This window comes from Pristiophorus japonicus, chromosome 11 (genome assembly GCF_044704955.1).
Source record: "Pristiophorus japonicus isolate sPriJap1 chromosome 11, sPriJap1.hap1, whole genome shotgun sequence".
In the NCBI taxonomy this organism is placed as follows: Eukaryota; Metazoa; Chordata; class Chondrichthyes; family Pristiophoridae; genus Pristiophorus; species Pristiophorus japonicus.
In genome coordinates this window covers 218675799-218691155 of record NC_091987.1, presented here as the reverse complement: position 1 = coordinate 218691155, position 15357 = coordinate 218675799, and the positions used below count along the sequence as shown (strand labels likewise).

At 45.8% G+C, this 15357-nt stretch overlaps 1 protein-coding gene across 3 annotated transcripts in view; it reads left to right on the top strand.

The window, feature by feature from the left end:
* The first annotated feature begins 649 nt into the window (after window positions 1-649).
* The window catches only part of mcamb (melanoma cell adhesion molecule b), a 214333-nt gene continuing 199625 nt past the window's right edge, over window positions 650-15357 (top strand). For 2 of the 3 annotated variants that reach the window (XM_070894571.1, XM_070894568.1), the window contains exon 1: window positions 650-1051. The gene's annotated coding sequence lies outside the window, so the exon portion shown is untranslated. Of the gene's footprint in view, window positions 1089-15357 lie in introns of all 3 variants that reach the window. The other variant, XM_070894569.1, reaches the window with a different exon arrangement.

Genomic DNA, 15357 nt, shown 5'->3' with positions numbered 1-15357 from the left:
TGAAAAGGATTTAGAATGTTTTGGTGAAACTATGCCACTATCTTTTACTAAAGTGTTCCAGTTTTCTGCTGTGGATTGGAAAACTTTGCACATTTTGTACCCAATGTCAGCAGTGAACACTTCTCGGTCCAGCACATCATGCATTAATGCAGGGTATCGCTCGCTCCTCGCTTTTTCCCCTTGAACATTCCTAGGTCAGGGATAGGTACCTAATGTCAGGAAACCGTTGGCTGTATGAATGTTCCTGCCATTTAGGATTCCCAGTTGCACCTCCAGAAACTATCCTTCTAGTAACTTACGTGGTTTGAACTTCCTTCAGAGGCCTGATGGCCCACGGGCCATTATTACCTCAAATAATCTTTCCAAATCTCTGATCTTGCCAATAAATTCATTTTCCCTTTACTGACTTTAAATCCTTTTCGTCCACTGGATTTTATAACAGGTGGTCGCGAGCGGCCTTGGGGGGGGGGGGGGGAGGGCGGGGGAGAGGGAGGAGGGGAGAAGGCGGTCAGTCGACCAATCAGGTCGCTGGACGCGCTGTCACTCAGGCGCACCTCAGCCCCACGTGGGCCATCCTACCAATCAGGTCGCTGGACGCGCTGTCACTCAGGCTCACCCCCCCCGTCCCTCCCCTTGAACGACCGTTATTTTGTTGGCCTTTCAGTTTGGGCACGCGCGCTTTTTTTTCCGCCCATTTTGGTGGAAAGCTAACTATTTCTTGGACTTTTCCGTTGAATATTCTCACTTGGTGCCCTTCCCATGTTGTCTGAAGCCCGCCTCCCAGAAAGGGAATGTTCCCAACATCCCGCTTTCAGGCCGCGTTCCATTACTCCTCCTTCTCAACGAGAATTTCTCATCAAAACCCCTCCCTCATAAAACTGGGTTCAAGCGGGAAGCTGCATGTGTGACCCCAGGGCGGAGCAGGAGATTTAGCAGACCCTGACTTCGGTCGTTGAGAGTTGGGCTTCACTCCGCCCCCGGGAGAGTTGCTCTCACGCTGGGAAAGGCGGCCACAGGCTACCGGTATGACACAAAACCCCGCCAGCAACGGGTGAGCCTATGGAGTTAACACTAATTGGGGACTGACGGTACAACTATTCACATGTTTAATGATTGCTCAATTGAATTGGATATATACTTGAAAGGAAAAAAATGCAGGGCTACAGGGAAAGGACTGGGTCTAATTGGACAGCTCTGTCAAAGAGCCGGCAGAGGCACGATGGGCTGAAAGGCCTCCTGTGCAGTTTGATTGTGTGAAAAGATTGTCAGCTATTTAGGATTATTAAAAGGTCTGTCTTTAGGATTATTAAAAGGTCTGTCTAGTGACAATGGCGCTGGCATTAATGGTTTCTGCTATTGACAGTATACTATCAATAGTGGGCTTTAAACCGAGTACACCATGTAACCCTCATGCTAACCCCTAACCTTAACACCTAACTTTAACCCTAACGCTAACCTAAAATGGATGTTGCCAATAGCAGGTTCTAACCCTAGCACCAACTTGTAACTCTAATGCTAACCCCAAAATGTAATATTAACTCTAAACACTAGCCCATATTCCTATCCCTAATCCTAACCACTAACTTATGTTCCTATTAATTTTAACCGCTAACCCAAACCCTACATCGTATGCACGGCTGACTGAAAAATACTGTTTTTAAAAAAAACAATGAAATCAAATTTACTTCATTTTCTGTGAGTCTATGGCACATTTAAGTGAGACCGACATCAAATCTGCGAGATGACATGTTTGGCTGTGCATAGGTAGTTTGGAGCATGATTGTGATGGTTATTTGCAAAGGTTCAGTGATGTTTAATCTAGTCTAGCCTTTAATGCCACTGCTCAGTAGGGATGGGAAGCCAGAAAAAAGGCAGCAAAGGAAAGAAAGAAAATGTTTGGGGGCAGGGAGAATAACAAATATATACCTTAAAGCAAAATTATTGAAGGTCCAGGTAAATAGAAAAATTCTTACAGAAGAAGAATTAAAATGATGGACAGATGTGGATGACCTGCACTGCAGTGCTAAGCAGTGGTGGATGGCCTGTAACTGCACTGTTTACATAGGATATTTTGCCACTATAAATGTTCATTTAAGCAATTTTACAGAAGTGTTAACCTAGCAATTCTACATTGTAAATGTTGATGTAAGCGGACGCTAAATACAAAATGTTTTAATAGTATACTAGTGGAGCTTGTGGGGTTTCTCAGAGGTTCAGAAGTTATGCTGCTTTATAATAATTGAGGTGTTTAGGGCATGTAGGGGATAAATTTAAGGCCTCAGATTGACTTATTCAATTGCTGTAAATTTCTGTGTCTATTAAATGATGTTCTGGGATTTCTTACTGCTGCTTTGAGGATCGAATTCCATGACAGGCTATTACTCTGTGAAATATATTCCATTTCCTATCAACTTGATTTTTATCCCTTACTAGTTTTACAGCTAAAAATACACATTTAAATGGTATGCAAAATGTACTATTTGGAGCTAGATATTGAACCTAGAAATGACAGGATGCTGGAATTGCAATCTGATGGGTTCGATCAGAAAATGGGGCAGAACTCAAATTCACCGCATTCCTGTCCCATTCTTAAAAAGCCTGATAATTATGATAGGCTGGTGCACTGATAGGCTTTTGCTTTTATCTACCCCACTAGCGTTACTAGTGGGTAAAATGATGGAATCAATTATTAAGGATGTCATCGCAGTGCATTTGGAAAGAGGTGACATGATAGGTCCAAGTCACCATGGATTTGTGAAAGGGAAATCATGCTTGACAAATCTTCTGGAATTTTTTGAGGATGTTTCCAGTAGAGTGGACAAGGGAGAACCAGTTGATGTGGTATATTTGGACTTTCAGAAGGCTTTCGACAAGGTCCCACACAAGAGATTAATGTGCAAAGTTAAAGCACATGGGATTGGGGGTAGTGTGCTGACATGGATTGAGAACTGGTTGTCAGACAGGAAGCAAAGAGTAGGAGTAAATGGGTACTTTTCAGAATGGCAGGCAGTGACTAGTGGGGTACTGCAAGGTTCTGTGCTGGGGCCCCAGCTGTTTACATTGTACATTAATGATTTGGACAAGGGGATTAAATGTAGTATCTTCAAATTTGCGGATGAAACTAAGTTTGAGCTGCGAGGAGGATGCAATGAGGCTGCAGAGTGGCTTGGAATAGGTTAGGTAAGTGGGCAAATGCATGGCAGATGAAGTATAATGTGGATAAATGTGAGGTTATCCACTTTGGTGGTAAAAACAGAGAGACAGACTATTATCTGAATGGTGACAGATTAGGAAAAGAGGAGGTGCAACGAGACCTGGGTGTCATGGTACATCAGTCATTGAAGGTTGGCATGCAGGTACAGCAGGCGGTTAAGAAAGCAAATGGCATGTTGGCCTTCATAGCGAGGGAATTTGAGTACAGGGGCAGGGAGGTGTTGCTACAGTTGTACAGGGCCTTGGTGAGGCCACACCTGGAGTATTGTGTACAGTTTTGGTCTCCTAACCTGAGGAAGGACATTCTTGCTATTGAGGGAGTGCAGCGAAGGTTCACCAGACTGATTCCCGGGATGGCGGGACTGACATATCAAGAAAGACTGGATCAACTGGGCTTGTATTCACTGGAGTGCAGAAGAATGAGAGGGGATCTCATAGAAACGTTTAAAATTCTGACGGGTTTAGACAGGTTAGATGCAGGAAGAATGTTCCCAATGTTGGGGAAGTCCAGAACCAAGGGTCACAGTCTAAGGATAAGGGGTAAGCCATTTAGGACTGAGATGAGGAAACTTCTTCACCCAGAGAGTGGTGAACCTGTGGAATTCTCTGCCACAGAAAATTGTTGAGGCCAATTCACTAAATATATTCAAAAAGGAGTTAGATATAGTCCTTACTACTCGGGGGATCAAGGGGTATGGCGAGAAAGCAGGAATGGGGTACTGAGGTTGCATGTTCAGCCATGAACTCATTGAATGGCCGGGCAGGCTCGAAGGGCCGAATGGCCTACTCCTGCACCTATTTTCTATGTTTCTATGTTACTCCAGCATATCTATGGCGTGTTCCCAGTTACCCCTGAATCCCACCAGATGTGTCCCTGATTGTAAATCAGTTTGTAAAGAACAGATTTAATATTTTGTTATGCTAGTTCCAGGGGTGGACTAGCTATAGTATATGGGAAATCGGGAAGTTTCCCAAGTGTCCCTGTGAATGGTTCTATAGCACTGTAATATGAGTGCTGCTTTTTCCATGAGGATCCCAAAGAGTCCCGCGCCCTTTCGGAGGAGCCAGTCTGCCCGATTAGTGCACAGAGAAAATCTTAGTTCTTTATATCTCCTTCCCTTTCTCTCTTTCCCATTTGCTGTTTGTCATTTCTGTTCACAGCCTATTTTAATGTGAGATTTAAGTGTAGTTTTTTTGATTTCTCTCCCCGGAGAGCAAAAGTATTTTATGGAGTTGGGCTGTCCTAGCATCCATCATCATCATCGGAATCGAGGAAGACTTGCTTCCACTCTTAAAATGAGTCCTTGGGTGGCTGAACAGTCTAATAAGAGAGCCACAATCCCGGTCACAGATGGGACAGATAGTCGTTGAGAGTAAGGGAGGGTGGGACAGATTGGCTGAACGCTCTTTCCGCTGCCTGCGCTTGGTTTCTGCTTGTTCTCGGCGATGAGACTCGAGGTGCTCAGTGCCCTCGCGGATGCCCTTCCTCCATTTAGGGCGGTCTTTGGCCAGGGACTCCCAGGTGTCGGTGGGGATGTTGCACTTTATCAGGGAAGCTTTGAGGGTGTCCTTGTAACGTTTCCGCTGCCCACCTTTGGCTTGTTTGCCGTGAAGGAGCTCCGAGTAGAGCGCTTCTTTGGGAGTCTCGTGTCTGGCATGCGGACAATGTGGCCTGCCCAGCGGAGCTGATCAAGTGTGGTCAGTTCTTCAATGCTGGGGATGTTGGCCTGGTCGAGGGCTCAAATGTTGGTTCATCTGTCCTCCCAGGGGATTTGTAAGATCTTGCAGAGACATCATTGGTGGTATTTCTCCAGCGACTTGAGGTGTCTACTGTACATGGTCCATGCCTCTGAGCCAAACAGGAGGGCAGGTATTACTATAACCCTGTAGACCATTAGCTTGGTCATATAGCATAAATGAAAGGACTCTATTAAAACAACGGGCCCTATTTCTGCAGGGCAAGAACATAGCAGATATATGTTTCTCTTTGCAATTTTTCTCGCTGGTAGATGCTGACTTGTACAGTTCCAAAGGTATTTGCTGTTCCATTGTAACTCTCAAAAATGGCCATTCTTCATGTGTGAACCTAGATAGTGAGCATCAATAAGTTGTTTGACCACGGGGGACATATGACATAGATTATGGCTCATCTCTTACCTCAACTCCACTTTACTGCACAATCCCCATATCCTTTGATTTCCTTAATATCCAAAAATCTATCGATCTCTGTCTTGAATATACTTAACGACTGAGCTTCCGTAGCTCTCTGAGACAGAGAATTCCAAAGATTCACCTCAGTGAAGAAATTTCTCCTCATCTTAGTCCTAAATGGCTGACCCCTTATTCTGAGACTGTCAGTCCTGATTCTAGAGTCCCCAACCAGGGAAAACATTCTGTCTGCATCTACCCCATCAAGCCATGTAAGAATTTTGTATGTTTCAATGAGATCACCTCTCATTCTTCTAAACTCTAGAGAATACAGCCCCAGTCTACTCATTCGCTCCTCAAAGGACAATCCCCCCATCCCAGGAATCAGTCTGGTGAACCTTCGTTGTACTCCCTCTATGGCAAGTATATCCTTCCTTAGGTAAGTTGACCAAAACTGTACACAATACTCCAGGTGTGGTCTCACCAGGGCCCCAGATAATCTGGGAGCCCTTCTTGCTGATAACACCCTACCCCATATGCTGCTGCTTCTTCTGACCGTTTTGCACTCTCCTGCTGAAAAAATGTTGCCCCCCCCCCTTTAACTGGCTTCAGCCCTTTTAAAGACGGCTGCAGAAGTACTTACAGACTTTTCCATCCTCCCAGCGGCGGTAATCCTATCGATAGGTTGTATTAACGCTCCAAACTTATCCTGCAGAGCAAATGAGGGCCTGGAAGAAAAGTTCAGTGGATAGCAGCGGAAGCAGTTGTCTGCTTTGTTACTAACCAGCCAATGGAGGAGAATCTAGCCCAATGTGTACAGCATATATAATGTAAAGGGAGGTTTACTTTGCATTTAGCCCTAATTTACTTGAGTGTTTGATAGGGCAATCTAGAAGAAGCCTTTGAGATCTCTGCGCTCCTCCAATTGTGGCATTTTGTGCATCCCCGATTTGAATTGCTCCACCATTGGTGGCTATGCTTTCAGCTACCTAGGCCCCAAGCTCTGGAATTCCCTCCATAAACCTCTCCGTCTCTCTACATCTCTCTCCTCCTTTACAACTCACCTTAAAACCTACCTCTTTGACCAAGCTTTTGGCAATCTGCCATGATATCTCCTTCTGTCGCTTGGTGTCAAATTTTGATTGATAACGCTCTTGTGAAGCATCTTGGGACGTTTTGCTTAGTTAAAGGTGCTATATAAGTACAAGTTGTTGTGAGACGGCTTTGAGGTGGGCGACTGGGTGACGTCATCAGGACCCAGGTCGCCGTTTGGAGCGTGGGCAGGAACATTGGCGGGGCCCTGGTACAGCAGAGGAGTAGGAAGGTCGTGGTGGACTTGCGACGAGTGATTGGGGCGGAGGAGCAATGAGGGAACGTGGCTGAGATTTGGTGGGTGATCGTAGCAGAGGTTCGGCGAATGTTTGGTGCGGTGGGAGATCGTGGCGGAGGTACGGTGAGTGTTTTTGTGGTGGAGGAGCGGTGAGGGATCGTGGTGGAGGTGTGACGAATGTTTGTGGTGGAGAAGCGGCGAGAGATCGTGGCGGAGGTGCAGCGAATGAGGGTACGGGGCCCAGAAGTGCCGAGGGCTCGGGGCAGCATTGGCTTGCTCACACTGCGATATGTGTGCTCACTAGGGCCGTGCAGCAGAGCAGCTCTCCAGTCATCCTGGTTAACCTTTGCCACTGGATAAAGGCCCAGCTGCCCGTGTGGTGGCTGATGTGCAACGGTTACCACACGTTAAAAAAAATGCACACACAGGCATCTTCCACCCCCTCAATTGGAGTTCAGGACTGGAACATAGGGTCCTTCATTGAAACATCTGTGAACTCTTGTGGAAGCAAGTCATCCTCGGTCGAGGTACCCCCTATGATGCTTAATGCAGTCAAGGATTCCATTATTCCATTCTTCACCACTGATGTATTTTAGAATGCAAACAAAAAAAATACAAATTTGTCAATTAAAATAAATTATTCTGCAAGTGTAATTTTTTCCAAATCTTTGGCAGCTCTGTGCTGTTTGAAGTTGAATTATAGGGCTGGTAACCACTGACCAAAGCAGTATGAAATACGGTTCACATCTGTGTCCCTTCAATCATAGCCTTTGTCTCTGTTTCAGTATTGTCTGTGTCTTTGTTTCCCTGATTAATTTTGTCTAGCTTTGGATTTCTGTCTGTCTCTCTGTTTCATTTATGCTTTTTCTCTCTCTTTCCCCCACTCCTGCTCTCTCTTTATGAATGTATTCCCTTTATGAGATTAGTTTTTCATGGTTCTGCCTTAATCCCTCTGTCTGGATTTTAGGCAAGAACATCTGATGCTTTTTCTTTGTAGTGTTTTAATATTTTACACACTGCTCCTCTGTTGGCAAGACCTTACCCAAGAGACTTGTACATGTTGAAGAAATTCCTATGACAAATCTCAGACAGATGTCCTACTTCATAGTCATTGTAGTCCAAGTATTCCTGATATTCCATATGCCATGTCTTCGCTCTGCTGATCTGTCCCATACAGTCTTTCATAATTGATTTATTCAAGGGATCCACAATGACGGGGGGGGGGGGGGGGTGGGAGTGTTGTCACCATCTTTATTTCAAGGGGTTGTGTTTTTGTAAGCATGCATTTCCACTGTGAGACATGTTAATTGTGCCAAGATGCCAGAATACTGGTTGCTATCTGTATAACCTTTAATGGGGTGGGCGAGGCACTTAGCTTGCCTATTGTAGTCAAATTATTGAAGTTCTCCTGCACTGCATTGCTGATTTTGGGGTTGTGTATGTTGCACTAATAGCTTCAGCCAGCTTTCAAGACTGCTTTTACTGTAGCCCGACATAGTTCCTTTCCTTATGTGACACAGTCCTGCATTTCTTGCCCTCGTAGCTTCCAGGAATGTATCTATCGCTTCACTAAAATGAGCTTAGTATCTGCTGGTTTTCTAGCTCCCCAAACTTCTCCGTTCTCTCCGATATTGTCATTGCCCCATTAAGCTGCTACAGGCCTTTAAATCCTGCAGCAGCATACCATATTCTACCTACTCATTTGTGCCCAGTCATTGATGCTCCAGGAGGAGGCAGCAGATAATGATGTTGAGCTAACCCCAGGAAATCTGGGTCAGTGTTGAGCTCGGTCGGTGGTCAGTGTATGCTGCACCAACATGTGTGAATTGGGAAATTCAGGTCAGGGTTCTTGCCAGACCTTCTGACTGAACCACAACCTCCTTAAGAAAACTTATGTAGATGCTAGTTAAACATTTTCTCCTTTGGTGCAGCCTTATCCTGCATTCATATTTCCTTTCCTCTTCATGCTGCTCCTGCTCTGCTCCATCATAAAGATATATATGGTAATGCCCATATGGAGCACCGTAGTAAGGGCTCAATGGAAGAAGGGTGGGAAAGAAATATTTTCCTTCCCAAAACTTACAAAGTACTTGCAGCACAGAAGCAGGCCATTCGGCCCAATAGATCCATGCTGGTGTTTATGTTTCACACGAGCCTCTTACCACCCTTCTTTAACTCCATCTACATATTCTATTCCTTTCTCTCTCATGTGCTTATCTAGTTTCTCCTTAAATGCATCTATGCTATTCGTCTCAACTACTTGTGGTAGCGAGTTCCATATTCTAGCCATGCTCTGGGTAAAGAAGTTGTCATGTATTCAACCAGCATTGTAACCCATGTATAATCTGACCTAAGTTGTACACTGTGAGAACACTGACCACTAGGTGGTGAACTTGTGGGAGACACTCCTAACCTAGACCTTCAGATATAAAAGGGGAAGCTCCACCCACTTCCTTCACTTGAGTGCGATGAAATAAAGGACAGGTCACAGACCGACCTTCTCCCAAGCATGGGCCTTGTGTGCATTTATACTGTATAGTAAGGACATATCAATGGCGACAAGAAACTGGGATTTAAACCACGCGAGCATGGCCACTAGCAGAACAGACGAGAGGTACTGTGTTAAGGAATGGTTGGGACAAAGATTCAACATTGTTAAAGCAGCACACAGTTCTCCGGGCAATAACAGGGGCAGTCAGGGACGATCGACTGGCAAGGGACTTTTTGTTTCAAACAGCAGCACATGCTGGGGGCGTGGAGGCATTAAACACTCAGCCGGAGTTTGCAGAGGTGAGCAAAATATCTGCAGAAATTGCAGAAATGAACGCTGGGGGAAATCGCTGGAAGCTGAAGTTCAGCGAGTTCATGTGGAGCATGTATACAGTTCATACACCAGGACGCCACCGATAATGATGAAAGTGCTCCTCAATGGCATCCCAGTATCAATGGAGCTAGACACGGAGGCCAGCCAGTCCCTGATGGGTATCAAACAGTTCGAAAAGTTGTGGGCGTCCAAGGTCAGGAGGCCAAAATTATCGCCGATTGACGCACAGCTACGGACTTACACAAAGCAGATCATTCCGGTGCTAGGCAGCGCCACGGTAGTCGTGACCCACAAAGATTCGGAGAACAGACTGCCACTCTGGATTGTCCCAGGGGACGGTCCCGCACTACTGGGGAGGAGTTGGCTTGCTGTCATGAACTGGAAATGGGGCGATGTCAATCCAATTTCCTCTGTGGAGCGAGTATCATGCTCACAGATCCTGGACAAATTTGACTCGTTATTTCAACCCGGCATTGGCACTTTCATGGGGGCCAAGGTAGTGATTCACATAAACCCGGACGCCAGGCCAGTACACCACATGGCCGGAGCTGTGCCGTACGTGATGCGGGAAAAGATAGAAGGCGAATTGGACCGCCTGCTGAGGGAAGGCATCATCTTGCCAGTCGAATTCAGTGACTGGGCGAGCCCGATTGTGCCGGTGCTCAAGGCGGATGGGTCGGTCAGGATATGTGGCGATTACAAAGCCACCATCAATCGGGTGTCACTCCAAGACCAGTACCCGCTACCGAGAGCGGAGGACCTCTTTGCGACGCTATCCGGTGGCAAACTTTTTTCAAAATTGGATCTGACCTCAGCTAACATGACCCAGGAGCTGGCGAGTGAGTCAAAGAAGCTGACCACCATCACGACACACAAGGGGTTGTTTGAGTACAACAGATGTCCGTTCGGGATTCGCTTGGCCGCCGCGATCTTCCAACGAAATATGGAAAGCTTCCTCAAGTCGATTCCAGGGACGGTGGTTTTTCAGGACGACATCCTCATTACGGGTTGCGATACTGAAGAACACCTCCACAACCTGGAGGAGGTGCTACGCAGACTGGACCGGGTAGGGCTGCGACTGAAAAAGGCGAAGTGCGTCTTCCTAGCTCCAGAGGTAAAATTCCTGGGGATGGGATTAGCCCTACTGCGTCCAAGACAGAAGTGATCCATAGAGCACCCAGACCCCGTAACACGACGGAGCTGCGTTCATTCCTGGGGCTCCTGAACTATTTTGGTAACTTTCTTCCCAAATTGAGCACGCTGTTAGAGCCGCTACACGTGCTCCTACGCAAAGGTTGCGAATGGGTCTGGGGGAACAGCCAGGAAAGAGCTTTTAATAGAGCAAGCAATTTGTTATGTTCCAACAATCTGTTAACGCTATATGACCCATGTAAGAAACTTGTGTTAACGTGCGATGCGTCATCCTATGGTGTCGGGTGTGTATTGCAGCATGTCAATGCCAAGGGTCAGTTACAGCCGGTAGCTTATGCCTCCAGAAGTCGGCCCCAGGCAGAAAGGGGCTATGTGATGGTAGAAAAGGAGGCGCTCGCATGTGTATATGCGGTAAAGAAAATGCACCTGTTTGGCAGGAAATTTGAGCTGGAGACAGATCACAAACCCCTAACGTTCCTTTTGGCCGACAACAAGGCCATAAATGCAAACGCATCAGCCCGCATAGAGGTGGGCACTCACGTTAGCCACCTATGACTACACAATTCGGCACAGACCGGGCACCGAAAACTGCGCCGATGCACTCAGCAGGCTCCCACTAGCCACCACTGAGGGGGCTACCGAGCATGCTGCTGAGATGGTCATGGCTGTTGAAGCTTTCCGAAGTGAAGGCTCACCCGTGACAGCCCATCAGATTAAAGTCTGGACAAATAGAGACCCGCTATTGTCTCTAGTCAAGAAATGTGTCCTGAATGGGGACTGGGCAGCCACGTACAGGGCATGCCCTGAGAAATTTAAACCATTTCACAGGCGCAAGGATGAACTCTCGATTCAGGCCGATTGCCTACTGTGCGGAAACCGCGTAGTCATGCCCCAGATGGGCAGAGAGGTGTCCATCAGAGAACTCCACAATGAACACCCGGGCATTGTCACGATGAAGGCAATTGCTCGGTCACACGTTTGGTGGCCAGGGATAGACGCAGATCTGGAACTTTGTGTTCGCAGGTGCAACACGTGTGCCCAGCTGGGCAATGCGCCCAGGGAAGCCCCCCATAGCCCCTGGCCATGGCCCGCCAAGCCTTGGTCACGCATCCATGCGGACTACGCAGATCCTTTCATGGGAAAAATGTTTTTGGTTGTAGTAGACGCCTACTCCAAATGGATCGAGTGTGACATTTTAAATTCAAGCACATTCTCTGCCACGGTAGAAAGTCTACAGGCAATGTTCGCCACCCACAGTCTACCGGACATCTTGGTCAGCGACAATGAACAAGCACTGAATTCCAGGACTTCATGGCAGGCAATGGAATTAACCATGTTAGAACGGCACCGTTCAAGCCGGCCTCAAACGGCCAGGCAGAAAGAGCAGTGCAGATAATCAAACAGGGGATGCTCAGAATCCAAGGGGGTTCCCTACAATGCCGCTTATCCCGCCTCCTGTTGGCCTACAGATCCCGACCACACTCGCTCACAGGGGTTCCACCCGCAGAGCTGTGAATGAAAAGGACGCTCAAAACCCGGTTATCCCTTATACACCTCGCCATGAAAGAAATTGTCGAGAGCAGGCCACAGTCACAATATGACTACCATGACAGGAATGCGAGGGTGTGATGTATTGATGTAAATGACCCTGTTTTTGTCCTCACCTACGCTGCAGGGCCCAATTGGCTCGCAGGCACTGTGGTTGCCAAAGAGGGAAATAGGATTCTGGTAGTTAAACTTACCAATGGACAAATCTGCCGCAAACATGTGAATCAAACAAAAAGGAGGTTCAGCAACCCCAAAAAAGAAGCAGAGGAAGAACACGATGCAGAGTTCACTCCACCACAGGTGACTGAACACAGGAACCAAAGGGAGGAGAGCCCAGTCACTGTGGGCAGTCCGGACAGGCTTGAGGCACCGCAAACAGCAGACATTCAGGCCAGCGCCCAACAACCGGAGCCCCAACTCAGGCACTCTACAAGGGAGCGTAAGCCACCAGAGAGACTCAACCTGTGATCCCAATAAGACTTTGTGGGGGGGGGGGGGGAGGTGATGTCATGTATTCAACCAGCATTGTAACCCATGTATAATCTGACCTAATTTGTACACTGTGAGAACACTGACCACTAGGTGGTGAACTTGTGGGAGACACTCCTAACCTCGACCTTCAGATATAAAAGGGGAAGCTCCACCCACTTCCTTCACTTGAGTGCTATGAAATAAAGGACAGGTCACAGACTGACCTCTCAAGCATGGGCCTCGTGTGCATTTATACTGTATAGTAAGGACATATCAGAAGTGTCTCTTGAATTCCCTATTGAATTTATTAGTGACTATCTTATATTTATGGCCGCTTGTTCTGGTTTCACCCGCAAATGGAAACATCCTCTTTACGCCTACCCTATCAAACCATGATCTTGAAAACCTCTATCGGGTTACCACTCAGTCTTGCATTTTCTCGAGAAAAGAGCCCCAGCCTGTTCAATCTTTCCTGATAGAATGATACCAGCATTAACCTAATAAATCTTCTTGCACCTTCTCCAGTGCCTCTATATCATTTTTATAATATGAAGGCCAGAACTGAGCACAGTACTCCAAGTGTGGTCTGACCAAGACAGCTTGTAGAATCCTTTCTTAGCAGCACAACAACATTTTGTTTTTCAAGTAGCTTCAATCAAAGTTTAGATATCAAGCAAAGCTTGTATTCAGTCCTGCATGTAACCCTGCCTTTTATATACAAGCTTGGGCTAAATCAGGTACAATACTGGCTTAAATGACAAATTAGATTATGCTTTTATTATCCTGTCATTTGCATGCTTTGGTATTAGATCCACCGTACCCCACTTCCGCTAGAATTTATGGTGTATTTTAGAATGTGTGCAACTCTGGCATAGCGGAGTCCCACCCAAATCCCAACCCCTTTTGTCAGAAATGCCATTTTTGCCTCCGAAAGATTGTGGAATTTCTAGGCTGCTCTATTCCATACCTTTGAAAAAAAATCAAGTAAAATGTTTTTTAGATGGATTAGAGTGGTAGGTGGATAGAAAAGAGAAATCCAGTAATGAAATATTAAATCATAAGTAAAGAAGACACAGCCCCTTTCACTCAGTGATTTCTGTATTAACTCGATTTAATGTGTTAGGGAGAAATCCCAGCATTCTCGAGTCTTGAGCATAAATACAACAATTACTTGTTTTTATATATCACCTTTAACATAGTAAAAATACACAGGTATGCTGTAACTTTCCAGTGATTTGTGTATCTGCAACATATATCATCTCTTTCCCCTGTTCAATAAGTTAATTTCTACCATAAGGACAAGCTGTACTGCTGATGGTTAAGATCAGACACGAGGATACGCATTGGAGCATGGTGGGCTGATCTATTTTAACCTAGAATTTAGTTTTCCTCTTGTCCTTCGTAATTATGTAGAACAGACTCCCAATTAAAGTAGCAGAAACCAAATTAATCCTTCACAAAGGAGCTGGATAAATATCTGGTTGGGAACAGTATTTCAAGTTAGGCTAGTTATTTACTGAGGTGGGACACTGTTGCTCCTATACTGGGTCAAGGAGGGGAAAATATTGTCTTGTAGGGCAGTGGGCCAAGATTCAGTTGTGGAGATGAGTCAATATTTTGGAGTTTTGCTTGATTATCTCTGGGTTAGAATCTACTTCCTATCATTCTGTGTCAAAGTCCACTAGTATGTTAAAGCACAAATACCACTCCACCAGGACTCTTCATAATTTCTTATGACACCTTATCAGCGGAGAGTAATGGAGCATAATCTCTAATAATGAAATTTTAAGAATGGTGTCATCTTTCCACACAAACATGCTTCTTCATGTGATTGAACATCCAGATTGAGTTGAAAGCTCTCTGATCCTGTAGTTCCATAATATCCTGACTGGAAAGCTTTTCTGGCAACTTTTCAATGCCGTCCTTGCTATTGTACTCGTGTATAATAATGCTTTCTTTCCTACCTGACAGTATTCACAAATAAATTCATTAATGCAAATCTAATCTGTTTGTATGTATAAAGCTGCAGAACCTGTCAGTCTCTATAAACATAAATCTGTGATGGATAGTAGATTATTTTTTTCCTTCCTTACATTTCTACTCATTTTCTTGCAAGGGCATGGTTTGAGTCCCATGCGCTCAACCAAATAATTCTTCCTATGTCAGCCTAGATAGTGAATCTCAACCGGCTGTTACAGGAAAGGGGACTTCATACCCAATCCTGTCTTCACCCAAGATGCACCATGCACACTTCCAGCATGGGCACTGGATAGTGATTGGGAGAAAGAGCCATAGCTTACTTTTCCCTTCCATAGCCAATAAGCATACTCAAGGCTGCCCTGGTTGAGATTAGCTAAACAGGAATCAAAGCTAGTCTATATAGCATAAATACTCATTGCTTTTCTACCATGTGGAAGGGAAAAATCATACTACTGTCTGGGGCATGCAATGCACAAACTATAGAATCATAGATCATATAAATTTACAGCATGGAAGGAGGCTATTTTGATCCATTGTGTCCGTGCCGGCCGACCAAGAGCTATCCAGCCTAATCCCACTTTCTAGCTCTTGGTCCGTAGCCCTGTAGGTTACGGCATTTTAAGTGCACATTGAAGTATTTTTTAAATGTGGTGAGGGTTTCTGCCTCTACCACTCTTTCAGGCAGTGAATT